The sequence below is a fragment of the Canis aureus genome, chromosome 30 (assembly GCF_053574225.1).
Source record: "Canis aureus isolate CA01 chromosome 30, VMU_Caureus_v.1.0, whole genome shotgun sequence".
NCBI lineage: Eukaryota > Metazoa > Chordata > Mammalia > Carnivora > Canidae > Canis > Canis aureus.
In genome coordinates this window covers 33,859,707-33,887,569 of record NC_135640.1, presented here as the reverse complement: position 1 = coordinate 33,887,569, position 27,863 = coordinate 33,859,707, and the positions used below count along the sequence as shown (strand labels likewise).

General features: G+C 45.0%; 1 protein-coding gene and 2 long non-coding RNA genes across 6 annotated transcripts in view; 2 read left to right on the top strand and 1 right to left on the bottom strand.

The window, feature by feature from the left end:
• The window catches only part of RCAN1 (regulator of calcineurin 1), a 94,928-nt gene that overhangs the window by 6,014 nt on the left and 61,051 nt on the right, over positions 1 to 27,863 (top strand). The gene's annotated exons all lie outside the window — the stretch shown is intronic.
• Positions 1,417 to 27,562, bottom strand: LOC144301889 (uncharacterized). Of its 2 annotated transcripts, XR_013368785.1 has the most exons (5): positions 27,524 to 27,562; positions 23,203 to 23,251; positions 9,401 to 9,833; positions 6,320 to 6,453; positions 1,417 to 4,936 (listed from the first exon to the last, which is right to left on the bottom strand). It is a non-coding gene; the product is annotated as an uncharacterized LOC144301889 (long non-coding RNA). The 2 variants fall into 2 exon arrangements; XR_013368784.1 differs by lacking the exon at positions 1,417 to 4,936 and having other exon boundaries at positions 5,748 to 6,453.
• On the top strand, positions 9,391 to 12,749 carry LOC144301894 (uncharacterized). Its single transcript, XR_013368793.1, has 3 exons — positions 9,391 to 9,849; positions 10,154 to 10,275; positions 10,464 to 12,749. It is a non-coding gene; the product is annotated as an uncharacterized LOC144301894 (long non-coding RNA).

The following is a 27,863-nucleotide window of genomic DNA, read 5'->3' as shown; positions in this document are numbered from 1 at the left end:
AAATTAATTAATTAAAAAAAAAATCAGCCAGGCTGGGGGCCACCCTAACCAACTCCAGTCTTGGGCTGGAAACCACTGGGAACCACCTTTTTTTAGGCAAAAAGTCCCCCTCATTGCGAGGCAAGGTTGAAGACCACTGTCCTACCTGGAAGGGGTTTTGCTTGACCAGAGGCGTTGTTGTGCCATGAAAATATCATTGAATAATTGACCATTGGGTTCCATTTTTTTTTTTTAAGATTTTATTTATTCATGAGAGACACAGAGAGAGGCAGAGACACAGGCAGAGGGAGAAGCAAGCTCCCCAAAAGGAGCCCAATGCGCGACTCAATCCCAGATCCCAGGATCAGGACCCTCATGAGCCACAGGCAGACGCTCAACTGCCAAGCCACCCAGGCGTCCCCTTTGGGTTCCATTTTGAGCCACATCTGTGCCTTGATTTCCTTGAGTCTAAAATAGGAGTCAGGCCCTTGGTCTGGCGCCTCCCTTCTCTGAGTGGTGTTTGACCTTGTAGCTGGAAAGCTGGATGATTGGCTGTCAGCCCTGGAGCCCAAGCCTTTGGGAGGTGACCCGTGAGATAAGAGCATGTACTTGAACACGGGGTTGCCTCCCGTGGCCTTCGGGTGCATCCCCTTCTGCTGCTGCCAAACGGCAGATCCCGGACTTGTGCTCCCCAAACTGGTGTTTTGGCAGATAAGACACCGTGCAATAGTCGTTGTTGACTGAGATGTTCTTGAGGTCCAGGGTAGCATGGCTGGTATGCGTAGCTGCTGCTCACAAGGTACGTGGTGGTGTTTGTGCCTGCCAAGTCCTCCTGTGGCAGCGTGCTGGAAAATGTGACATCCCAGCAGGACAGTGGCGGTCGGGTTCCACTGCCGTGTAAACTCCAGGCGCTTGTGGGCCGTTTTCACCTTTCACCCTAGTGTCGCAGGCACTTGGTTCCTCAAACTTAAACTATGCCTGAAATTGCCCCCTGAAGCCCCCTGGAGAGCAGAAGGACAGTAAGCCAATACGATCTGGTTTGATTTATTTGGAAGCGTGCAGAATGTCCCATGTTCAAAAACAAAACCAAAACCTAGGTGTTATGTATGTGCAAAGTTTATTTCAGAATTTTATTCACTATTTCCCCAATTTTAGAATTTCTGATTCTTATATAAATCAAATGATTTTTTATATCCGTGAAGTTCCTTTGATCCCTGCCCATCACTGCGAGCAAGTGTGTGGTTGCCTTTCAGCTCAATCGGCCACCACCACACATCGCTCAAAGCATTTTTCCTCGGCAGCAGTAGCTTCAAATGTCATTGCCCGTAACTACAGCTTTCCGAGCCCCAAGACATTACATAAGGGAACAAAAGACAAATCGGCTTTGTGATAGAACAGAATAGCTAACGCAGAGGCTGCTAGATTCCAATTCCTGTGTTTATATTTTAAGCTGTATCCTCTCTTTCCTTTTTTTTTTTTTTTAATTTTATTTATTTGAGAAAGAAAGAGAGAGAGAGCGAGGGAGAGAAAAGAGAGCGCAAGCAGGGGCAGAGGGAGAAGCAGATTCCTTGCTGAGCAGACCCCAATGCGGGGCTCGATCTCAGGATCCTGGGATCACGACCTGAGCTGAAGGCAGATGCTTCACCAGCTGAGCCACCCAAATGCCCTCTTCCTCCTTTTAAAAAATTGTAATCAAACGGTAGAATGCACTCCTTGCATCTGTGTCATTGGAGGAGGCCTGTTTCCCTGGTCTGTGACTGCATCACGCCTGGTCAGTCCTAGCCGGCTGGCACACACAGCAGGGCCGAGCACACACCTGCGTGTGTGGAGGGTGACGGCCTCAGACCCTCTCGTACGCATCTTCTATGCACCATTGTTAGGAGTGCCCGTCATTTGAAATACAATTCAGTGTTGAGAGAGGAATTTTTTTTCTTTTGTAAGTACTAATCACCACCCAAACGTGGAGATGCTGACAGTAAATGACGATATTGTGTTCTCTGAGCATTGACAGGCTCTACCTCGGCAATGGGAAGTAAAAATAGCTCTCCTGCCCTCGTTGGGCAAAACAGATACACTTTCAAAACATAACCAGTAGGAACATATTAAGTCCCTCAACTCAAAAGTTTGATGTTGGGAAAAGGGTTGCCTTCACGTGTACATGTCAGTCACTGTAGCAATCCTTTGCTGGATTTGATTTAGTTGGCGTAGACTGTTTTAATTTATTGATTTTTAACATCCAAAGATTTTTTTTTTTTTTAAGATTTTATTTACTTATTCGTTAGAGACACACGGAGAGAGGCAGAGACACAGGCAGAGGGAGAAGCGGGCTCCATGCAGGGAGCCCGATGCGGGACTCGATCCCGGGTCTCCAGGATCACACCCTGGGTGGAAGGAAGGCGCTAAATGGCTGAGCCACCCAGGGATCCCCAACATCCAAAGATTTAATTGGGTTGATATGCTCGCGTTCCCCACCCAAGTGTGTATGTGAAGGGGCAGTGCCGTCTGATAGCTAAGGTATGGATCTTCAGCATACCTGCCCTACACACTTACACATGTGAGTCTGAAGAAGCTATGTCGCTCCACCTGCCCCTTCGTGCCTTAGTTTCTCTACCTGCAAAGTGGCGGTGATAATATAGCACGTACATGTTACGATGCACATAAAGAGCTTCTCACTGTCATGCAATGTCCGCTAGTGTGTTTGTTATCTACTGCTATGCGCCAGACTGACTCAAAACTTAGCAGTTGAAAATAGTAAATTTTATTATCTCACAGCATCCAAGGATCAGGAATCCAGGGATGGCTTAGCCTGGCCTGCCTCCCTCTCTTTCTCTATTTCTTTCTCTCTCCCCCTCTCTTAGTCTGCAGTGAAGTATCAGCTGCAGCCTCATCTGAAGGCTGCACTGGTGGAGTGTGTACTTCCAGGCTCACTCACATGGCCGGCAGCAGGACTGCGTTTCTGGGGGGGTTGTTGGGCTGAGGACCTCCCTTCCGTGGTGGCCACTGGCTAGAGACTTCCCTCGTTTCCTTGCCACATGGACCTCTCTGTAGGGCAGCTCCTGACCTGGCAGCTAGCTTCCATCAGAGCAAGTGAAGAAGGACATGTGAGAGGCATGGGATTCAGAGTCTTTTGGTACCGTGATCTGAGAGTGAAATCCCACCACATTTGCTTTGTTCTGATCATGAGAAGTGAGGCGGTAAGGCTGACCACCCGCAAGGGACAGGGGGCGTGCGCCAGGGCAGGGACTCCAGGGAGGTGGTCACTGGGGCCATCTCAGGCTGCCTGCCACACAAGCTATTAGTTCCCTTTTTTTCTTATAAACTTTTTGACTTCTTGGGGCAGCTAACATTCAGAAGTGTTCATTACGGTATTTTCTAACCTGACTTTTTTTTTAGCTTCAACCCTAGAAAAGATAAGTTATATTCTCCGCGGTTTGAGACTGCACCACTGAACATCAAATACTTCATTCATAGGATTATAGCTAGGTTATTGAGTTTCTAACGTATCAAAAGCTGTTAGCCACTGTGTTTCTGAAAGAAGAGCTTGGGAAGCTAGATCCGTTTACATCGGGAAGAGTCCGTATTTTTCCTTTCGGTACTAATTTCAGCAGGTGCAGTATGCAACTCCCATGTGAGGTCCTAATCAACACCAGAGAGCAAGTATTTGAGGCTGGCCTGAATTCAGATTGAAGAGGCGAAAATGTGACTTCATTCAGAGAGCCGAGTCTGGGGTTTTTTTGTTTTCACTCAACACAACAGTAGCTTGTTTTCCTTCCCACCTTAATACCTCTTGTAAAACTTTCTTTTTTTCGAAGATAATAAAGTAGTTCCCATTCATTAACATGAAGTGCCTCCTTATGTGTAATCTGCTTCTTTTCATCTTCTTACGAGAACTGTATGCAGTAGGTGCTGTTACCATCCCCATTCCACAGTGGAAGCAGGGGCCAGCAGAGGCCAAGCTGCCTGTCCCAGGTCACAGAGCCAGGAAGCGTGCAGGTCCCGTGATTTCATTTTAGCCAACTTCAGAGCCTATGCTGGAATCATCTTGCAGTGTGCGGTGCGGCAATGCACATGAATTTTTCATATCTTTCACATCTTATTGAAACCCCAGGGCAGCTCTGTGAAGAAAGTATTTTTATCTACAGGAAACTGAGGTTCAGATGAGTTACAGCTCTATTCTTCTTTCAGCCATTTATTTGTACTTAACGGATGTGTCTGAGTTCCTGCGGTACATCAGTGACAGCCCTAGTGATATTCTTGTGCTCAAGCAGAAGGCAGGCCTGGGCACTGGAGCCCTGGATTGGAATCCTGGCTCCATTGCTTCACTCACTCACTCACTTGGTCATTCATTCATTCATTCATTCATTCAACAAATACTTACTGAGTGCCTGTTCTGAGCACTGTGCTGGTTGCAGGACCAGCCACGGGATCCCAGGTGAGTCTGTCCCGCTCCCCAGGCCTGGCGTCCTCAGCTGCAGAATGAAGCCAGTTACCACCCTACCCCACAGCCACGGTGAAGTCAGCCTGAGGGGACGCACAACGAGTGACACACACCATCCCTCCCTTCACGGGGCTCACAGGCTAGCAGCAAAGACACAAAATTAAAATTTTAAATTCTGTGTGTTATGGTAAATATAACCATAGTGCTTAGGAGATCCATTAAAAAAAAAAAAAAAACAAAAAACACAAAAACACGTCCTTGGGCCAGTTATTCAGCCAAATGTCAGTTGCTTCGTCTGTAAAGTGAGCAGGTGAATTGAATAATCTCTGTAAGGTCATCTCTGGCTCTCACCACCGTTTGGCTCTGCACCGTTCAGTCAGTAGAGCCCAGCCCATTTGCCCCAGGCTCCTGGGCACCCCCAAGTGGCAAATCAGACTTTTCCAAGTAGCAAGTTGCCCAAGAAGAGAATTTCTCTAGTGTGAATCCAGTTCTCTTCTACCCAGCTTTCCAGCCTTCCACCTGTAAAGAAGACAGAGCTTGACCTCAACCCATCCTAGGTTTTCAGCTGTGACTCTCTGACAAAAAGACAGATGACCAAGAGGAAGACGTGTGTGCAGTGCACGTCACAAGGGAGAAACCTCAGCGAAATGTAACTGGGCTTGTAAGTCCTCTTGAACAAATACCAGCAGAGGAATGACAGGGCAGAGAAAAGCCATCTCAGGCTTCCCAGGGCAGCAAACTACAGGAAAGGTAACTATGTGGGAGGAAGCTAACGGGGTAAGGTTGTTTGCAGACTCCTCTGGTGCCTTCTCTGGGCTGATCCGGGTCTGGAGTCCTCTCCAGCAGAAGGAGAATTTATGTCCTGCCTTTAGGCAGAAAAAGGGGGAGAAGATCATTTTTTCCTGCCTGTGCCCTTAATTGCCTTCAGCTCAAAATAACCTTTATGTCAAAGGGGATGTTGGGGGTGATAGATTCTGGTTCCTTCACACCCATACTCCTGCCTCCTGTCCTGCCCTGGTCAGCAGGAGGCCTGTCTGCTAGTTTGTAGCCAGAGCGTCTCACTGACTCCAGCATCGATTTTGTCCAGTTAACATTTGAGGGTTTGCCAAACACAGCCTCACAAAGCCAGAACATGTATATGAATTTTTTTTAAGCCTCTTATTTACTGGGGACTTTTTCAAATCCTCTGATGGTTATTACTTATGAATAAGGTGACAGTATGTCCCATTTGCATGTCTGATTTATGCCTGTCATCCCAGGAAAGTCAGTAGTAGTACCCCCTCTGACTCTTAAGTTTGGATGCTAAAGGATAGAGTCATTACTTATACAATTAATGATTAGCATCCCATTTATTTGGCCCCATTTGTGCCACGTATTGTATGTACATTATTTAACCCTTCTTACAACCTTCTAAGATAAATACTATATTTGCCTATTTTATAGAAGAAGAAGCCTTCCTTCCGCCTTTGCAAAACGGAGCCCATAGGCTCCACAGCAACTGGGCAGCTGACTGTGGGCACTCTCCCAGAACCAGGGCAGGAAGGGCCCTCAGGCACATACCTTGCATTTCTCCAAGGAGGAATCAAGGCTCAGAGAGGGGATGATGTTTCCCCAGGGGTGCTCCCTGGATATTGGTGAGAACTAGAACAGGTCTCCCTGCCCCCTGCCTACTGGTGTTTATACTGCTCATTTAATTCTGTTTTAAAATGTCCTTTCCTCTTCCACCCCTGCTCCAACTAAAAGAACCCAGAGCAGAAAAATAATGAGGAGGACAGCCAGAGTCATCAGCCAGGACAGGCTTAACTTAGGGGGCTGACAAAGAGAAGGGCATCTGGGGCCCCCTCTGGTTGGAGAGGCAGAGAGAGCTTTGCCCCAGAGCTCATCGGGCGCTGCTGATCATACCAGCTCTGGCCACCAGGGGGGAGTAACCTCGCGTATGTTCTGTGGGAGCCTCCCCTGTGGGAGGTTGACTTAGTCTTTAATTCAGGCAACGACACAGACAGTGCATTTTCAAGCAGGAAGAAGTCACGCCTGTGCTGCAAAAGAAGTTATTTAAAGATAAGTTAGTAGTTGAAACTTTCAAGTGGAAAGACACCACCTCCCCTTCCCCTGGAAGACCAAGGCTGTAAGAGAGCCACCTCCCTGAGCGGCTCCTTCCCTGCTGCTGGGCAACACCACCGCCTTTGGAACAGGAAGCACAGGGGCATGTGTTCACCTACAGCAGTGGTCCTCCTACTGCAACCATGCCTGGTACCAGTTTGTGACTTCCCCTGCCCTGTGCTCAGATTTGCAATTTGGTAGGACTATGATTCAAATGATTAGCATAAAGATACACAAAGGGAACTCAGTTGACACAAACACTGTTTTAGAAATGTTGGGAGTTTTCTGAGCTGGCTTCAGATATTGAGACTACTTTAAAAAATTTTTTTTGAGAGAGAGTAGGGGAGAGGGACAGATGGAGACAATACCAGCGCAGGACCCGATGCAGGGCTGGATCTCAGGACCCTGAGATCGTGACCCGAGCAAAATCAAGAGTTGGGCCCTTGACTGAGCCACGCAGGCGCCCCTACATAGACTACTTTTAAAAGTAAAGCAGATAGGTCCCCAGACCTGCACAGTGGAGGTGTTCTCTCACTGGGAGACCCTGTCCTGGGATGGTTCCAGAATTCCCTACTGCTCAGGCTACGTGGTGACAAGTGTTCTGGGCTGGAGTGAGGATTCTTGGGAACTCAGATTTTGGCCGTGCCCACACATCCACCTTTGTAGCCTAAGCTGCAGATCTTGGACAGTGATGGAGACCACCTCAGGTCTGGGTCAGTAGTCTCATAAACTCCTTTGCAGCCCCTAAAAACGGGCATTTTCACCCATGAGAAAATTCACTAGGTTGTTGATGAAGTGTCTCTGGAAGATACTTGCAGATGTTCGGCAATATCAGGGTTGGTTTGTACCTGTAGCTCTCTTTCTAGCATAGCTCAATCTAACGTGTAGCCTTCCAACTCAATATCTCTGTTTATCCCAACACAATATTTCTAGAATGTTTTCTTTTTTTTTTTTTTTTTAAGATTTAATTTATTTACTCATTAGAGACCGGGAGAGAAGCAGGGACATAGGCAGAGACAGACGCAGGCTCGATCCCAAGATCCCGGGATCATGACCTGAGCTGAAGGTAGATGCTCAACCACTGAGCCACCCAGGTGCCCCAAGAATGCTTTCATTTTAAAAATCGGTTCTGAATTTATATATTTCTTTGAAGTGGTCAGTAAATTTGCAGGGGACTAACATTTTGACCCTAATTTACTCTATTCTGTCAAGTATTTCTTCTTGACCTATATTGGGAAATACTGTTAATCAACAAGATAACTTCGTAACCTTCATGTTTTGAGTATCTCAGTTCTGCAGAGCAAGCTGGGGGAAATGACCTGGTCCTCAGCATGGTAAGCAAGCCGGAGACCGTGGCATGAGTGAGGTGGGGTGACAGGTAGGAAGGCTGCATGCTGAGGGATGACTCCCTGCCCTTGCTGGAGGGGCTGTTCTGCAGAGGACAGAATGGAGCCTGGCGTGCTGGGCTAGCAGCCTGGAATGAAGCTGTACCACTGGGCCACCTCCAGGGCTCTGGCTGAGGTTCTGAGCCTCATCTTCAATCTGGGAAAGGAGGGTGGGGTGGTGCGTTCACTCTTCCTGGATGCTGTGAGGCAGTGTCTGGGATGGTATCTGATGGCAGGAGATATTCCAAAATGTGTGTGTAGTCTTTAGCAAGGCCCCCGTTTTAACAGCAATGAATATATCATTAGATGATGTTCAATCCTGGGTTGCCATTTTAATTTTTGTTCATTTATTTCATTTTCCTCCTTCACTTTCTCTATGAGATACCACAGGGGGCCACCTTGGCAGGATCACCTAATTACAGTTTCCCCAGCTACTTGTTACTCATCTTACTTGTATGGCTCAGCTGAGGGTGGAAATGTGCAGGGCTGTGTGCACATAATACCCCTAAGTGCTCACCCTCTTTTATGGGCATATAACCCACCTTGCTTTCGAGTCGTGCCTGGTGAACGGTGTTAGATGTTGGGGCTGGGAGGGGGAGCCCCAAAACCAAGTCAGCCTGAATTCAGATCCCAGCTCTGTCAGCAATGGACTGTGTGACCTTGGGCAAGTAACTTTTTTGTGCTTTGGTCTCTTTGTTTTTAAAATGGGTAATCAGAGTACCTACCTAACTCACAGGTTTGTGACCATGGGGAACAAGGGCAGGGCACCTCCAAAATGTGCCACTTTGGCATACTGATTATTTTAAACAGAAGTTATGTAAGACCCAACCTGTGCAGGAAGGACACTCCTCACACCCTCCTCTGTCCCCCTAAAAGCAGGAAATAAGCCTCCCCTGCGGAAGGTACCCTCCCTGTACAGGGAGGTGAAGAGACAGCCTTATCACCAGAAATAAATTCAGGGCCAAGAAAGCTATATAAATAACCCTGTTACTTTTTACTAACTTACTACCCCAGCCCAAATTCTGATTAGAGTTCCTTACTAATTGAAACCCCTAAAGTGAAATCTTCTTTATCTTGTCAATTCCTTACAGATCTATTGTCTCTTTGTCTAACAAGTATAAAAACAGTCTGCCTTGGTCATTAGTTTGGGTCTCAATCTCATTATGTGGCCTCTGTGCACACATAATAAAACTTCATGAGTTTTTGGGGTTTTTTTTCCCCTCTCCTATTAATCTATCTCATGTCAACTTAATGTTTAGTCCAGCTGGAAAACCTTAAAAGGTAAAAGAAGAGTTTTTCCTTCCCTAAATAAGGATGAGAGGAGAGCATATAAATTGTTAACCTTAAAACTGTCAGTATTACATGTCAAGTGTACTTCAATTTAAAAAATAAACAGTAGTCTCTAGGTAACTAAAAATAAATAGAGTACAATAAAGCCATTAGTTCTTTTTTTTTTTTTTTTCTTTTTTTTTTTCTTTTCCGCCATTAGTTCTTTTACCAGCAAAAATGGGTTGGTCAGGAATAACCGAATTGCAATCCCAGTCAAGCAAGTGATGGAAAAATTACAGGCAAGTCTGGAGAACAAAACAGAAGAATGCTCGTTTCCAGAAGAGAGAGGATGTTGAGAGAAATGTGTAAACAACAACAACAAAAAAAATCCATTGCCCTGAACTGGGAGTTCAAGTGTAGTGGATTCTCGTTGGCTGGGCTGTGATCGTCTCTCCTTGGCTGGGCAGTGATTGTCTCTCATTGGCTGGGCGGTGATTGTCTCTCATTGGCTGGGCTCTGACCATCTCTCATTGGCTGGGCAGTGATTGTCTCTCATTGGCTAGGCTGTGACCGTCTCTTATTGGCTGAGCTGTTGCTGGGCAGGGAGAAAATTCTTCCTATGGGGTGTTAGAGTAATATGCTTGTGCAAGGTACCACTCTCCCTGCAATTGACAAGAGGTAGGATGTTAGCTCCCCCACTTCTGGCTTCCCATCTTAGTGAGGTTTTCTTTTCTTAATTTTCACAAAATAAAGGGGTAACCATAATACCAGGCTCCAAGTAAATGTTTGGTACTTGTTAGCAAGTTCATTAAAATTATTAAAATGCAGATATTAAAGTGTTGCTCACTATCCTGTGCCTAGGACAGTGCCTGCCACGTAGTAGCCACCTAATAAATATTAAGTGCAGCAGTAGAAATAAGACCCATAAAAATGAAAGTATTGCTCTTTGAAGTCCATTAAATATTAAGTCTTTTCTTCCCAGGAGTTGCCCACACATGTGAGCACGTGTATGAAATTAACAGGCCGAAGAGCCCCATGCAGGACCCAGGACCCCGGGATCAGTACCTGAGCCAAAAGCAGACGCTCAACCACTGAGCCACCCAGGTGCCTCTAATTTTTATTTATTTATGATAGTCACAGAGAGAGAGAGAGAGGCAGAGACACAGGCAGAGGGAGAAGCAGGCTCCATGCACCGGGAGCCCGACGTGGGACTCGATCCCGGGTCTCCAGGATCGCGCCCTGGGCCAAAGGCAGGCGCCAAACCGCTGCGCCACCCAGGGATCCCCACCCAGGTGCCTCTAGATAGGCATGTTTTAACATGAAATGAGCTCTGCTACAAAGCTGAAAACAAGAAACTAAATGCTTTATCAAAATAAATCTCAAATAAGATAATGGATATAAAAACCATTAGCTCTAAAGCATAAGATCATTAATGCTGCTAATAAGAAATCCTAGGCTTCCTGGCACAGTTAAAAAAAAATCTGTAGTTGAAAAATAAATATATGTTTGCTGGGGAGGCTTTCCCTGTCTCTTGCCCTCCATCTCTTCTTTCCTTTCTCTCTTTTTCTCTCCCTTCTCTTTCACTGTTCTTAGAATGCCTTTTAGGAGACATACACATCTTTTCAGAAATTTACTGTCATCTGCTAACTCCATTTATTGCACCAGCCAGCCTCTAGCACCCTTGGTAGAAGGTGGCTGGTCATTTCTTTGCCAGATCTTGTCCCTAACAGGGCAAAATCAGCTTGTGATCTTATCTCTGAAGGCTGCCCTGGTTTCCATTAGACCGTGCCAGGAAAGATGACCTTCCTTAATGAAATGCATGCTGTCTGCTTAGTACTCAGTGGCCTGCTGTGCTTTTAATTAAATGAACCAGTCTTTAAAAACTTCATGTTTTCCCCGCACCAGCATGTCACCCACCACTCTGTCCCCAAATCCAGTAATTCCAGATGATTACATCATAGGGCAGCACCAGTGGGGACCGAAGGTTGGGCTTTGGCGCTGTGGGATCTGGGTTCATATGTCTTAGGGCCAGATCTCTGTGATTTTGGTCTAGGATAACTCATCCCTTATCTTTCTAGCCAGAGAGCACTGCCGTTATAAGTTGGCTTTAGCAAAGAGTTGACACACCATTGTGTTAGGTCCACAGTGTGCTGGTGTAGTGGTATTTAATGGCATTAGGGAGAACTTTCTGAGGAGCACAACTCATAATAAGTACACTTGCTGAGTCCCAACCGTGGGTTATTACATTTGTCTAGATTGCTGTTTGATTTGAAGAGTAATTTATTCTAGAAGTAATATTGGGGGCGGGGCTGCCTGGGTGGCTCAGTTGGTTGGGCACCTGCATTCAGCTCAGGTCATGATCATGGAGTCCTGGGATCAAGCCCTGTGTCAGGCTCCCTCTGCACACCCCTGCCTCCCTCTTATGCTGTCTCTTTCACAGACATAAATAAAATCTTTTAAAATAGGGCAGCCCTGATGGCCCAGCGGTTTGGTGCCACCTTCTGCTCGGGGCATGAACCTGGAGACCCTGGATCGAGTCCCACATCAGGCTCCCTGCATGGAGCCTGCTTCTCCCTCTGCCTGTGTCTCTGCCTCTCTCTCTTTCTCTGTGTCTGTCATGAATAAATAAATAAAATCTTTAAAAAAAATCTTTTAAAATAAATAAATGTAATACTTGGTTGTAAAAATGAATAAAAACATTTACTAAAAGCTCCCCATCTTCTTCTCTCAACCTATTTCTTAGAGAGAGCCTCAGTTAAGTTTTATGTATACTATTTCATACATTTCTATGCCTGTATAAACATGCATGTTGTGTACATGAAGAGATAAATGCAACTAAATATATTTATACAGTATCATACTATACACACTCTTTTGCCACCCGCCTTTTTAAAAATATTTTGGACATCTTTCCAATATCTCTGTGCATTTCTTTTGGTGACTACCTGGCATTGCATTATAATAAGGTTTAGCCAGCAATTCCTGTTGTAGACATGTTGTTTTCTAGGGTATTTTTCCCCCCATTATAAAAATGGGAAGCAGTTCCTTACACATATCTCTTTGTTTACTTGTGTAAATAGGTATGTGAGTTACATTTCTAGGAGTAGAATTTCTGGATCAGAGGGCAGAGTGATATTGATAGCTACTGCCAATTTGCTCTCCAAAATGTTTATACTAATATATATTACCCCCTGCACTGCATAGAACTTTCTCTTTCCCCACATTCTTGCCAACAAAAGGGACTATAAATCCTTTTGGATCATTGGCCAAGATCATTCAGAGGTGAAAAATAGCATCTTTTTGTTTGAATTTGTTTTTCTTTGATTTAGATCAAGGCTGACCATCTTTATGCTTATTGATCATTTGTTAATTGTTTTGTTGTTCTTGTAAATTGATCATTTATCTCTTTTGCTACTTTTCTGGTTAGCTTTTGGACTAGTGAATTTGTAAGAATTTCCTGTATATTAAAGGAATTGGTATTTTATCACATATATTGCAGACATTTCCCCCAGTTTGCCATTTGACTCTATGTGGTTTTTACCCTACAGAAATGTTTACTCTTGGGCAGCCTGGGTGGCTCAGCGGTTTAGCACAGCCTTCAGCCCAGGGCCTGATCCTGGAGACCCGGGATCAAGTCCCATGTTGGGCTCCCTGCATGGAGCCTGCTTCTCTCTCTTCCTGTCTCTCTCTCTCTCTGTCTCTCATGAATAAATAAATAAAATACTTTTTTTAAAAAAAGAAATGTTTACTCTTTATATTTGTAGTAGAGACATAGCAGTTTTGCCTTCCAGTCTTCTGGGTTTGTCTCATTCCTACAGAGTCCCTTCCTGGGCCAAGATGTATAGGAGTATGTTTTTTTCTTTTTCTTTCTTTCTTTTTTTTTTTAAAGACTTTTTTTTTTTTTAGTTTTTACTTATTTACTCATGAGAGACACACAGAGAATGAGAGAGAGAGGCAGAGGGAGAAACAGGCTCCATGCAGGGAGCCCGACGTGGGACTCGATGCCAGGTCTCCAGGATCAGGCCCTGGGCTGAAGGCAGGCACTAAACCGCTGAGCCACCCCGGCTGCCCAGCATGTTTTTTTCCTAGTACTTTTACATTTTATTTTTGATGTTTGCCTTTAATTCATGGGATATTTTGGTATAAGGAGTCTAAGGTAGGTTTCTGGTTTTCTTTTTTGCATGTGTCCTATGAGTTCCAAATCCTATAGATTTGAAATACACCTGGATGGCTAGATATACTAGAATCAGAGCTCTGCTGTTAACCTTTTTGTCCATTTCTGAACCAGTTTCATGCTACTGTACTGGAGGTGGTCTTACCTGGTAGCCCTATTTAACAATTAATGAGTCTAATTCTCTGCCATTCTTTCAGTATTATTTTCCTGGCCAGTATCATTTGCTTATTCTTCATGAACTTTAGAATCATTCATTCTGTCACTTTCAAACTGTCCTCTACCCCCTACAAATAATGAAATAAGAAATGCAACAACCAAACCTGTTGGTATTTTGGTTGCTCTGGGTTTATACTAAGGGAATATTGGCATCTTTGAATATTATGCTTCTATGACATTCTACTTCTTTGGGCCATCTTTATGCTGCCAATACATTTCATTGTCTTTATACAAATCCTATCGCTTTTAGCTGGTATTCAGGTTGTAGATTCTTGGGTATAAATATTTTTTATGTAAATTTAAGAAATGTATTCAAATATGAGCTCGCTTTTCCTATTATTCTGATTTTTACTTTCACATAAAGGAAATTGTTGTTTCTGTGTATGAACTCTGTGACCAACCACCATACAAAAACCTCATAGCTTCTAGGAGGCGTTCGGTGGATTGTATTGCATTTGCCAGATGTAAAATCATATCATCTGTAAATAGTGAGTCTTGCCATCTTCTTTACAACACTTGTGTTTTATTCTCTTGGCCACATGACACTCAAATATTACTTACAGTGGTGCCAGGTGGCATCCTTATCTCGGATCCAGCTTTTAAGAGGAGTATTCTCATGTTTTACCATTGGCCATCACCTCGGTGTGGCAGTATGGTATTTTAACTTACCTTGCAGGTGTCTTTAACAAATACTTTCCTGTTCTAGACCTAATTGCCCACAGAAAACACCACCAGCACTCTCGTGGCTTTCAAGTAGACTCTGACCGTGCACTCAATTCTCCTTTTAATGAAGGGACCTAAAGAATGTTCTATGAACTATATGTCACCATCTGCCCAGTCTCGACACTGCCCAGCGGCGGAACTTTGTGTTGATGGAAAAGGTTTCCTATCTGTGCTGCTCAGTATAGCAGCCACTGAGCCACTGAGTATTTGAAATCTGGTGGATATGACTTAGAAACTGCGTGTTTAGTTTCATTTCGCTTTAATAACTTTAAATTGTCACATGCTATTGAGCACGTAAAATGTGGCTGGTGCTACTGAGGAACTGGATTTCTTATTTTAAGTTTAAGTAACTTTCATTGAAATAGCCCCACGTGGCTATTGGCCACAGAATCCAGCTGCATGGTTCTGCCTTCATATCATGAAAGGACAGAGCTCTAGAAATCACCTGGTGGCCCCTCAGTGTGCTCAGAGAGGTTGTAATTGGCCCCAAAACACACAGCAAGTACACGACTACACTACCGTGTGATGCCTAGCCAGGCAATTTGTTCAGGTCTGGAGCCTGTCCCACCATGCCTGACCCCCTCGCCCCCCTTTCCTCCTCACTTCCTGTTTCCCTCCTTGATGTGACAACCACATCCGGTAGTGTGTGTGCAGACCAACAAGCGGTCAGTAAACATGCCTGAGACCCGTTGACTCTGTCACCAAGTGGGTTGACCTAGGGGCCTGTGCAGTTGGCGAGCTTCAGCTGAGTTTCCTTGCTCTGCTGTGCAAAGGGGAAGGGTAGTGCAGCGGGCCTGGGCCTGGCCCCTGACCGTCCAGGGCCTGGGCCTGGCCTCTCTGCAGGTGGGGCTGAAGGCACCACGAGGCACCCTGTTCCAGCATCTACAGGAGATGTTCGTACTGGACCCTTTCGATCCAAATGGATTTTTCTAGTCTTTTTCTACGAGATTGTAAACATCTATGCCTCCAGCAAGACAGCAGGATGTTGCTCCTACCCCTGTGACTAATCTGAATCTGAACTGAAGGGAACTCATGTCCTGTGAGCTGGAGAGTTGGGGAAGAGCATAAAGAAAGGAAAGCCAGGGCTTCTGGGTGGCTCTGTGGTTAAACATCTGACTTGATTTTAGCTCAGACTGTGATCTCAGGGTTGTAAGATCGAGCCCCAGAGTCTTCTCCCTCTCGCCCTGTTTGCTCATGTAAAAAAAAAAGGAACTCCGTGGCTCCAAGCACAGGGTTGGGTCTCCCAGTAATGAAGAAACCACAGCAGTGCTCACGAGTCACTTAGAACTTTTCTACTTGGGCCAACCCTGTCCCTCTTATCCCGGGGCTTTCCTGGGCAGTTACTTGGGGCCACAGATGGCATTCTCCTCAACTTTCCCTTACCACCAGCCAGTCATTTGCATGAAGCTTGAGTGACCTACCCCACAAAGAACTCTTCGCTTTCTCTGGCCAAGGGGAAGACCCGACACTCACATCTGAAGGTCATTGGTCAGAGCTTAGCAGTGAGAGTGCCAGCTGCTCACTTGCAGTGTGATTTTGGGCAGCTCGCTCACCCTCTCTGTGCTCACCCTCTCTATGCCTCGACTTGCTGGTCTGGAAGTTGGAAATGGCCACCTTGTGGGTAAGGCTGAGTCTGTAGCTGGAAAGTACTCAGAAGGCCTGGCTCACCAGTATGCCCTCCACAGAGATAGTTCTTCACACAGGTGACCACTCTCCCTGCTCCGGGGGCAGGTGACCTCCAGGCTCAGTCCACCTCTTGCCTCTCAGTGAGAGCTCTCCATGCAGACGTATTTAGGAGCGGGGCCTGTTTATGTGCAGATGGCTGCACCAGTGGCCCCCAGGGAGGCCCCTTTCCTGGCTGGATCACATGCATGTCTTGGCTTGGCAGAGTGGCAGCTGGTTTCTGACAGCCGGCTCCCTGGACCCTTGGGATGGCTTGTCCAGCACCCGTGATCCCACTGGAGCTGTCAGGACGCCAGCTTGCAGGCCTATCTGGTCCAGGCAACCTGTTGGTTTGGGGAGTGATGCCATTCCAACGGCCAGAAAAAGAGCTTGCGTGTCTGAACCTGCGTGCCAGTTGGGAAGTCAGCTCTCAGGTAGGAAAGGGAGCCGCCTCTTGGGAGTGAGCAAACCTCAGCATTTCTGTTTCTCCACATAGGTTTCCACAGTGGCTGAGATGACCGGGCCTGCCTGCAGAATCTGGCCTTCGGGACCCATTCCCCAGACACTGGAATTTGTGATGAGTAGATGAGTTGTGTTCACTCTTAGCAGAGTCAGTAATTTGCTAAAAGGTCAAACTCAGCTTGATCAGAACACGGAATTACTAGGATTATGCCTCATAAGGAATTACTATTCCTTATGCCCCAGTTGTTCCTTTTCTCTCTCTCTCTCTCTCTCTCTCTCTCATGGTCAGACAAGAGCCTTGGAGAGGTTAGAAACTAGGCAATTCCTCTCCCCCTTTGATGACCCTCTTTCCCTGCCTCCCAGCACATCCCAAGAAGGAACATGGCTGTGGTGACTTTCCCCCAGCCTTTCACTCAGCATCTACTACTACATGCCAGTCCCCACAGCAAGTGTGTGCTTAAGTAAATGCTTCTAGAGTGTTCTGTGCCAGGCACTGTTGTACATGCTTAGAAATGTGTGGTCTTGTCTGACTCTCACGCAGACCCTGTGAGAGAAAAGCTGCTATCGTGCCCATTGTTCGGATGGAGTAATAACCGAGGCACTCGGAGGGGAAGTCACTGGCTCTGTGTTGCACAACTAAGTTGGAGGAGAGGCAGGAATTGAGCCCAAGCTGTTCTACTGCAGAGCCAGGAGTGCTTAACCGCTGCCCCTCCTGCCTCTCCACTCTGGTCCCTCATCTAGGCTGATGCCAGCATCCCTGTGAGGTGCACACTGCTGTTCCGTGAGGCCCTGGAGAGGTTCTGTGTGTGCCGGTGGCTGGCCTGGGATTCAGAAGCAGCCCCCAGGGTCTTGGCTCTAAATACTACTGTTCCCTGTGCACCCGGCTGCCCATCCCTCATTGCCATCTGAGCCCCTGGCCTCTGCCTCAGCCCCTGCCCTCACCTTACACCCACCAAGTCAAATTCAGCTGACAGATTCTAGGGGGCTCGAGGCTCCTCTTCAGGAAACATCCTCTTCTTTCACAGACTCTGTAACTGCAACATCATGCTATCTTTCCACATGCTTGTTTACTGGTCCTGCTTCCTCGGAACAGTTCATATCCTTTGCCTGATTCAGTGATCGGACTGTTTATTTTTAGGTAGGTCTAGGGTCAAGGCAGAAATTCCTCTAATCTTATCAATCGATCTGTAACATTTTGGTGCCTTTTCTGTTATGCAACAGTTGTGAACATAATCGTTTGCCCATCGTGCTGAATAAGAGCATTAAGAGTGCAGATGTCACCCATCACCCAGCCCTCCAGCCTCAGAACAAAAAACAAGCGTAAACTAGAGAGTCTTTCCTATGCATGTCTGCCTGGGGCAGTGGTCGCCCAGGGCATAAGCAACTGTTGTAGTCTGTACACCTGATCCTTGAAGGCAGGACGGTACCTGGTTCGCTCTGTACCCCGACCTAAGACCCGGCGTCCAGGAACCTTCTATCGGTGTCTGTCCAGAGAATGACAGTGGGCCGCTCACGTATATTTGGTGGGAAGGGAGACCCAGGAAGCCAGAACCTAGCCCAGCATATTCATGAAGAGAATGCCCACAACAATTTTCTTCTGTGTTCTAGACATTTTACTAAACCTATTTGCTATTCTAGAAGCTGTGCATATCCTTGGTCTGTACTTGGCTCAGCAGCCAGAGGGCTCCTCGGCCCCACCATATAACCCAGGAGGACCCAGTGCCCCCATCTCTTGGAGGCTCTGTGTCATTTCTAAAGCTGGCATGATTGTTTCATTTCAGACTGCCTCATGCTCCCTCCCCGGCCTAAGAGAGAGACCTGGTAGGCTTATCGTACAGGAGCGTTTACGGTCTCAGTACATGCAGAAGATAGCAGACCTACTCTCTTGGTTAGTATCCCTTTGAAACATCTCTAAGAGAAGCTTGTGATTCAGGGTGACACCTCAGCCCACGTCATAAGCCAAATCTTATTTATAACTATTCAATTATTTTATAATTTGTGACAATCACTTAGAGGGTCAGCTGAGGGACACTGAGCTTAGCATGTGGGAAAACTAGGTTGTGCCTTGCCTGGCAGTCATAGGCACTTTGCAAGCTTGTGGTGGACGGCTTGAGGGCCGATTAGTATCATGTCAAAACACATGAAATTGCCAGTATCTGAGCATTTTTCACCTAAAGATCTTGGTGCTTCACTCTTATGCCTCCATCTGTGATCAGGTTTCTCGTTTGAGACCATCTCCATTACCAAAGCAGGATTGAGAGCAGCATATGAAGTCCTAGTATATACAGACTGGGGTCAAATTTTAGTTTAATCTATGTAAGTAAAGATTTGGCTCATTTCAGAGTGAAGGCCACCAACATTTATTTATGATACCGCCCAGTGTTGGTATAGAGTGACGCCCATGGGTCTTCTGTGTACTGAACCCCTCCTGACTGCCCAGAGCCCAGGGCCTCATCCTCTGTGTCATCATGTTCCCGTGTACACTTAAGAGAAACAGCTCTATGATCGATTCCCACGTTCCCCTGGAGCTCCAGTTAAATCAAGCCATCGCGGCTTTCCTGTCATTGTAGATTGATGTCTCCGTATTAATCACCAGAGTACATAGAAGTTCTATAGGGAAATCTGGTCAGGGACAGATGGCCTCAGCCAAGAAGTGTTTTTGTTGTATTTTGTTTTTCATGGAATCAGAAAACACAAATAACAGATGATTGGCTGCTGTTCACTTTTTAAGGCTGCATAAATCAGGCCCTTGATAAATGGCTCTATTCTTACAGACTTTGAATCTTGGTGTAGAACAATGGCAGGCATCTGGATGGCCCCAGAAAGGTGGCTTGGGTGGAAAAAGAGGTCAGGGATTTGTGTGGGTGTGTGAGAGAACAAGTGGTCCCATTATACTGACTTGCTGTCTAATCCTAGTGCTGGGAAAACGGGATTTCCTCCCTCTGCTTGAACTTAATCACCTCCTGACCAGCGTTTTATTTGGTAGAACAGCAGCCTAAACACTGATCCTTGGGCTTTATCAAATCTTTTTTTAGCCAATCAGAGGACAGTGTCAACAGGGTGTGGGCGCGGGTTCGGGTGCCATCGTCCTGAAATAATGCAGCAGGGCTGATGTGGGAGTGGGTCCAGCAGGAGAGCCACATGCCACTGGGGCCACAGGGGGTCCTGACACCCAGGGGCGCTGTGAGGCCAGACTCCCCTAAGCAATACTTCTCCCCGGAATGCAGGTTGGGATGTGCATGATGAATTGGGGTAGTTTCTCAGGTTTCCGGGCTCCCCATCGTTTTTCTTTTATCTGTCTAAACCCAAACAGAGGAAGATTTGGTAGAGACGGTGGGATCCGACTAGCTAGATGGCCATTTTGGTATCAGCCTGACAATGATAGGACCTGGCTTGTGAGGGTCTTGAACCCTTTAGATGCATCAATTAATCAAATTGGAATTTAGTGGCGGTTTTGTCTTGCAATAGTCACGTTTGCAGCTAAGCTTTGATTTCCATCCCCTTTATCCACACCCCCCCCAGGGGTTCACGGCCCTGGAGTTTGCTGTGTCCAGGTAGCTGGCCAGCCCCCTTCCCTTGCCTGTGTGTGTCCTCCAAGGTCCCACCCCAGGCCTTTCTGCTTACTCTTCCCTCCTCCTGGCATAGTTTTTGCCCAGAAGGCCATTGCTGGCTTCCTTACCTCCCCTGGGCCGTGGCTCAGATGTCACCTCCCCAGGGAGATGGTCCCTGGCCGTCTTAGTTCAGGTGTACCCCCTCCTCTGTACCTTCTGTCCCATGCACAACACTGTCATCCCCCCAGGACACTTCTCACCCCACAGGACACACTGTGTGCTTTTATTTATCATTTATCATCTACCTCTTCCTTCCAGACTGCGAACTGCATGCGGGCGAGGTTGGTTTCATTTTTGTTCCCAGAGCTATGCCTGGTACACAGGAGGTGCCCAAATAAATATTTATCAAATGAGAAAACGAGTCCTTCCTGACAAAGATTTATGCTGACGTGGGCTGGGGAGGCTTCTGGAAGTGAGGACTGGACCCAGGTTCTCACTTGATTCCAATGCTTTTCACAAGGAAATAGTTTTTATGGGTCCTGGCAGGTTTCTTTTCTGAACACTATACAAGCATTGCCTGGACACAGATTATAAAGGTACAGCTTGGAGGCACTTGGGTGGCTCAGTCGGTTAAGTATCTGACTTCGGCTCAGGTTGCCATCCCAGCATCCTGGGGTCAAGCCCCACATCAGGCCTCCCTGCTTCCCTCCTCTCCTCCCCAGTCATGCTATGTCAATTGCTATCTCTGTCTCTCTCTCAAATAAATAAATTAAATTAAATTAATAATAGTAAAGTTACTACAGCTTGATGGGTTGTTACTAAACAAAAAATCCATGTTGCCCCTCAGATCAAAACAGAGAGTGTTGTTGTGTCCAGAATTTTCTAGGCCATCTATCTAGTCGTTCTGATGCTTTGATCAGCTAGATACACTTTATCTTTCAACAAGGGCATAGTTTTACTTCTCTGTGAAGTTCCTGGCTTCTCAAACATGTCTCCTCATGTCTTTGTGACCTTCCTTCTGTGGCCTTGCACTCAGGAATTGCCACGCTCGTGACAGATCAGCTCTGAGACCTGGCTGCACCATAGGACAGGGGATGTTGGCTAAAATACAGCATCCTGGAACAGTGGAACCTTGTAGGTTCCTAAGTGCTGGCCAGTGCTGGGATGCATGAGCTTCCTGACAGTGGAAGATGGGTCAGGATAACGTGGAGAAAGTATCAGTTGAAAAGATATGACTTAGAAAGGGGATTAAGAACATTTTTTCTTAGGTTTCTAGTTCTCATTCCCTTCCAGATCAGATTGCTAACATTAATGCCCTCTGAGGTGTATTCATTAGGCATTCCTTTCTTTATTCATTCAGTTGTTTATCCAACAGATACTTATTAAAATCTCCTGGCAGTGTACATAGACCCAGGAGAAAACACAGCAATGTCTCTGCCCTCTGGAATGTACATTTTCATGGGAGAGACAGATATTTGTGAAGTGTATTAGTGATAGATTGTGATTCTTGCCACGAATAAACCAAACAGGAGCCTGATAAACAGTAACAGCAGGTACCCAGTAGGGCCCCAGAAGGTCTCTTGGAGGAGGGGACATTTAAACTGAGGTCCAGGGGCTCCTGGGTGGCTCAGTCGGTTAAGTGTGTGCCTTTGGCTCAAGTCATGATCCCTAGGGTCCTGGGATCCCGTCCCACATCGGGCTCCCTGCTCAGCAGGGACTCTGCTTCTTCTTCTCCCTCTGCCCATCCCCGCCCCCTTCCCCGCTCATGCTCTCTCTCAATATCTCTCTTTCTCTTTCTCTCTCAAATAAATAAATAAAATATTTTTTAAAAAATTAAAAAATAAACTGAGATCTGAAACTGTAAAGAGCCAGATAAGGTCCAGGCAGACGTGGGGGCTGGTACAAAGGTCTCTGGCAGAAAGAGTGTTCACCCAGGAAGCCAGTGTGAACAGACAATAGTGAGCAAAGGGGAAATGGGTAAGTATTAAAAAGTCTTTGCTGGACATCTGTATTAATCAGAGTTCTCAGGGGGGCACTTGACAGGACGAGCACTGGGTGATATGCTATATGTTGGCAAATTGAACTCCAATAAAAAAAAATTTAAAAAAAAAATCAGAGTTCTCCAGAGAAGCAGAACCAAGTAAGAGATATATGGATGGATGGATAGATAGATGGATAGATGCAGAGATACATAGATATATAGATATATGAAACAAATTCCCTTTCCTATATATACGTAATATGAGTATATAAGTATATGGTATACATATGAATATATATATATATAAATACATAAGCTACCTTAGATTAATTTTGCTTGTAGTTTTATATAAATGGAAACACGTTTTTCATTATTTGTATCTGGTTTCTTTTGTTCAACATTCTGCTTATGAAAGTCACCCAAGCTGCCTGTGGTATGGGAGTCCTCCGGGGAAACAGATCAACAGGATGCGTATATTTATATATAGAGAGACTTACTTTAAAGAATTGGCTCCTGCAATTATAGAGACTGGCAAGTCCAAAATCTGTAGGGTGGGCTGGCAGTCTGCAGACCCAGGGTTGAGCCGATGTCACAGTTCAAGTCCAAAGAGGATCAGGCTGGAGTCTCAAGAGAGACCCAGTGGTGTAGTTCAAGTCTGAAAAAGCCTTTTGTTGCAGCATTTATGCTTGCTTGGAGGAGGTCACTGTTTTTGTTCTACTCAGGCCTTCAGCTAATTGGATGAAGCTCACCACATTAGGGAGAGCAATCTGCTTATTCAAAGCTCACCAGTTTAAATGTTCATCTCATCCAAAAACACCCTCACAGAAGCATTTAGAATAATATCTAACCACATATCTGGGCACCATGACCCAGCCAAGTTGATTTATTAATGTTCCTAAAGAGCCAACACTAGACTGTTAATTTTTTTCTATTGTATATTTCTTTTCTTTTCTTTTCTTTTTAAGATTTTATTTATTTATTTGAGAGAGAGTGGGGGAGAGCACAGAGGGAGAGGGAGAAGCAGACTCCTTGATGAGCAGAGAGCCCAATGTAGGGCTCGATCCCACAACCCTAGGATTGTGACCTGAGCCAAAGGCAGATACACCTAAACAACTAAGCCACCCAGTGTCCCTGTATATTTATATATATATGAAATCATGATTTTTAGTCTTTTCCAATATATGCCTGTAAGGCTATAAATTTCCCTCTACAAGTGGCTTTTGTTGCATCTTTCAAGTTTTGGTATGTCGTATCTTTATTACCTTTCACTTCCAGATATATTCTGATGTCCATTGTCATTTATTCTTTGACCTGTGGATTATTTATAAGTTCATTGCTTTGTTTACAAATATTTCGGGATATTCTAGTTATCTTTTGTGTCATTGATTTCCAGTATAATTCCACTATGTGATCAGAAAACACTGTCTCAGTCCCTTGACATTTTTTTCAGACTTGCTTCATGGTTCCACAAAGAGCTAGTTTCATGTATACTGGAAAAGAATGTTTGGGTTTTGGGGGATTTTTGTTTTTTCTTTTTTAATGATTTTATTATTTTATTTTTAAGTAACTTCAATACCCAGCATGAGACTTCAACTCACAACCCTGAGATCAAGAGTCACATACTCTACCAACTGAGCTAGCCAGATGCCCAGAAACGAATGTATATTTTGTACCTTGTAGGTGCACTGAACAACAACGAAGAGTCAATTGGGTTAAACTTGTCATTTGCATTGTTCATCTATTGCCTTACTGAGTTGTGGATTCATGATGCTGAGAGAAGTGTATTAAAATTTCCAGTTATGGTGACACCTGGGTGGCTCAGTGGTTGAGCATCTCTCTTTTGCTCAGGTTGTAATCCTGAGTCCTGGGATGGAGTCACTTTAGTCTCCCTGCAGGGAGCATACTTCTCCCTCTGCCTATGTCTCTGCCTCTCTCTCTCTGTGTCTCTCATGAATAAATAAATAAAATCTTTTAAAAAAATTTCCAGTTATGATTTGGATGTTTTTCTCCAATGCCTACTCTTTCCTCACCTCCCCCCATATATATATTTATTTTTATATACATATATTTATTTATTCATATAAAAGATATATATTTTTTTATGTTTTAAAAAATTATTTCATTATTTCATTATTTTCTTCCCTCCCCTAATTTGTCTACTTTACATTCCTTTACTATTCTCTTAGTGTTCCTCCTTAGTAGTTGCTCTGGAGTACAATATGCATCCTTGACTTATTAAGGTCTGTCTGATAAGAGTTAGAAAGTAAAAATAATATCTTAGCATGGGCTGCTTCTGTAGCTAATGTATTATTCTGGAAATGCATGTAAATTTGCTTCTTTTTTTATGCGTATCAGTAAGGTTCTTAAAGACCTCTTACAGTTGTTAATGTTTTAATAATAATAACCAAAATGAATCAAAAGAGTGAAACTAGAATCTTACATAGTCTTTAGAAATTTTTCAACTCTTGAAAATCTGCTAATTTTTCCAGAAAAAAAAAGATAAAATTCATTTTAAATAAGAATTATTTATAAATTATTTTTGTAGTAATCCAAGTACACAATTTTATAACATTTTAGAGCATTGCCCTTTCAGTCTATAGAATGGGTGTCTGTTAGATGCATATCAAAGCATGACTCTCAGGTAACAGATAATTCTTGTTTTTAGTTCCTAATGCCACACATTTGCATGAAGCTGTGGGGACTAGCAGTTAGTGTGCATTTAATTTTGTCATTTGGATTCAAGATGCTCTTAGGAAACCTCTGGCAGAAGTCGGACGTAGAAAATGCACAGGTTTCTTTTCAAAAAGACTCTGGCACCAGGCAAGCAGGTACATGCTTCTCTGCAAGGTTTGAAGAAGCCTGGCCTATGAGCTCTTTCTAATTTGTAAGCACCTGACCCAAAGTCAAAAGCAACTTATGATCTTTTCATTATTTACCTCTTTGGGACTGGTGTCCTCTGCATCCTTTGTAATCATTCCCCCGACCTGTCCCTAATTACGCCACATCACGTAGCAATTTGATGCAAACCTCAATAGGTGTTAGTATCAACAAGATTGTGTTTCATAGGGGAATGTAACTTTCCACTGCAGTCAGCGACAGCGATGAGTCGACTGGTACAAGAAACCGGTTCTCGAGAAGGATATACTTGAGGAGTTATTCACAAGAACAGACTATAATTAAAGCTTTATTTTTACAAAGGAGATTTTTTTTTTTTTTTTTTTTTTTTTTTGCCCTTGGTAATGTCTATTTTCTTAGATTTGGTAGAAGCATTTGGAAAGAGAGATACTCTGGTGTTGGAAGGCTTATCTTTCATTATTATCTTTCTTTGAAGTTGTTTGGCAAATTCACTCGGAATGAGACAATTTGGATATTTCTAGCTAACTGAGTTTCCGATTTCCTGTTGGATTCTTAACATCTTCTGAAGGTGAGGGAGGGATTTTAACAGAGATTACTTGAAATAAGGTGTGATATTTTCCTGCCTCTAGCATACAGGTAGAAGTAAAGCCAACACATTGTTGCGTGAGGACAACCAGTAGGCTGGGGCCTTCCAGGTGACTCTCACAGGCTGCCTTTGGCCAGCTCTGTCCCCAGAAGGAAGCAGGAGGATGCAATGCTCTGCAGCAGGTGGTTCAAAGAAAAGTTGTCCTCAGGTATTTAGGAGTAAGCAGGTAGCTAGCTGTTGGTTAGATTTCATAATCCATATGAACTTTGCTCTGTGTGTGTGTGTGTGTGTGTGTGTGTGTGTGTGTGTGTGTGGTTTGTTTTTTTAATGGTCAGACTTCAGATCTCTGCAGTCCCTGATCCGGTCATGGGATCTCTGTAAAGTGTGGTTCTGTGTATCAACCTCTAGAGACTCAAAGCAAAATAGAGGCTCTTTGTATTGGGCCGCTGGAGCTGCTGTATCAGAGTACCACAGAGACAGTGTCCTCATCGCCCACCATTGACTTTCCAACAGTGGCAGAGGCTGAAGTCCAAGGTCAAGCTACTGACAGATTTGGCTTCTTCTCCTCAGTTCTGTCTCCTTGGTTTGTGAGTGGCTGCCTTCTTTGCTGTGTCTATGTATAGTCTTTCCTCCGAGTGCACCTATTTGAGTGTATCCTCAGATTTTTTTTTTTAAGATTTTATTTATTTATGCATGAGAGACACAGAGAGAGAGATAGAGACACAGGCAGAGGGAGAAGCAGGCTCCCTGTGGAGAGCCCAAAGCAAGACTGGATCCTGGGACCCCAGGATCATGCCCTGAGCTGAAGGCATGATTTTTGTTTTTTTAAAGTAAGCTCTATGCCCAATCTGGGGCCTGAACTCAGGACCCCAACATCAAGAGTCACATTCTCTACCAACTGAGCCAGTCACACACCCCTCCTAATCTCTAGGTAAGCAGATACCAGTCAGACCGGATTAGGACTCACCCTTAAGAGCCTTATTTTAATTTAATTACCTTCCTAAAGGCCCTACCTCCAAATAGAGTCACATTCTCAGGTACTGAGAGCCCTTCAATATAGGAATTTAGGGGGGCAGGACACAATTTAACCCAGAAGGCTATTAGTCTGTTGGTTACCAGGGACTAGGGGGTGTGGGCGAAATGGGGAGATGTTGGTCAAGGGTACACTCTTTTGATTTAAGAGAAGTAAGTCCTGGGGTTCTAATATAGAGAGCATGGTGACTAGAGTTAGTAATTCTGTATTGTATACTTGAAATTTGCTAAGCGAGTAAGTAGGCCTTTTTTTTTTTTTTTTTTTTTTGAGTAAGTAGATCTTAAGTGTCCTCACCAGACACACAGAAAAAAGGATAATGATTGTTATGTTAATAAGCTTGATTGTAAGAATCATTTCACCAGATCTATCTATATAAATTCATCATGTCCTACACCCTGAATATATCAGATTTTTATCAATCAATAGAACTGGGTGGGTGGGGGAGAAAAGTATCTGTAGGAATTTATTAGCACTCTTGTTCCTAAAACAAGTATCACGTTGTTCTCTGTTTGAAACTAACGACTCTGGACCCAATTCCAACATGTGTGTGGAGGATTTCGCCCCACACCAATTCTGAGACACCAACTGGGTGTCGAACAATTCAACTCAATTCGGACACTGTCTACCTTGAGGTGGCATCCAATCGCACAGGTTGAGGGCTGTGCCCCACTAGATGCCCCCCCCCACTCCCATGCCCACACCCATACTCTTCAGATGCCAGTCACAAGTCCAGGTGGTTACCTGTGCTTCTGACCAACCAGAGGTGGGAACAGCTCCCTCCTTGGGTTTGATTCATTTGCTAGAGCAGCTCCGAGAGCTCAGAGGAACATTTTACTTACTAGACTACTAGTTTATTATAAGAGGATATCACTCAGGAACAGCCAGATAGAAGGGAGGCATAAGGCGAAGTATGGGGAAAGGGCCTGGAGCTTCTGGATCCCCTTTCCAGATCTGTGTGTCCACCAACCAGGAAGCTCTCTGAAGGCTGTCCTTTTGGGTTTTTATGGAGGCTTCATTACATAGGCATGATTGATGAAATCATTGGCCTCCCGGCCCCCTCCCGTCCCCAGAGGTCAGAGGTTGGGGCTGAAATTTCCCACCCTCTTACCACAAGGTTGGCTCCCCAGCAACCAGCCCCCATTCTTAGGGGTGATCCAAAATTCACCTCGTTAACATAACAAAGACACCTTTATGCCCTCATCACTTCCAAAATTCCAATGGATTTAGGAGTTCTGTGCCAGAAATGAGGACAAGGACCAGATATGTATTTCTTTCCTTTTTCTTTTTTCTTTTAGGATTTTATTTATTTATTCATGAGAGACACAGAGAGAGGCACAGACACAGGCAGAGGGAGAAGCGAGTACCCTGTGGGAGCTCGATGCAGGACTGGATCCCAGTATCACGCCCTGAGCCAAGTCACTGAGCCACCCAGGTGCCCCCGAAATACA